We start from the raw sequence: 212 nt of genomic DNA, 5'->3' as shown, positions 1-212 counted from the left end.
AGGATTGACAATCAGTTCACTCGAGTTGGTTGCAGCAGGGGCGTTGAAGGGAGGATCATGCTGTTGGAAATTATCAAAGGTGGAAGTGTGGTTGTTTGGATGAGAATTATAGGTATATTGTTGATTAGAATCCGGGTTAGACCATTGAGGGGGCATCTGACTATCAGATGCCACCGAGCCAGATTGCTCAATTCGAGTACAGTGGCTGCGGT

The sequence above is a fragment of the Melampsora larici-populina genome, assembly GCF_000204055.1.
Source record: "Melampsora larici-populina 98AG31 unplaced genomic scaffold MELLAscaffold_19, whole genome shotgun sequence".
Lineage (NCBI taxonomy): Eukaryota > Fungi > Basidiomycota > Pucciniomycetes > Pucciniales > Melampsoraceae > Melampsora > Melampsora laricis-populina.
This window is presented reverse-complemented; position numbering follows the sequence as displayed.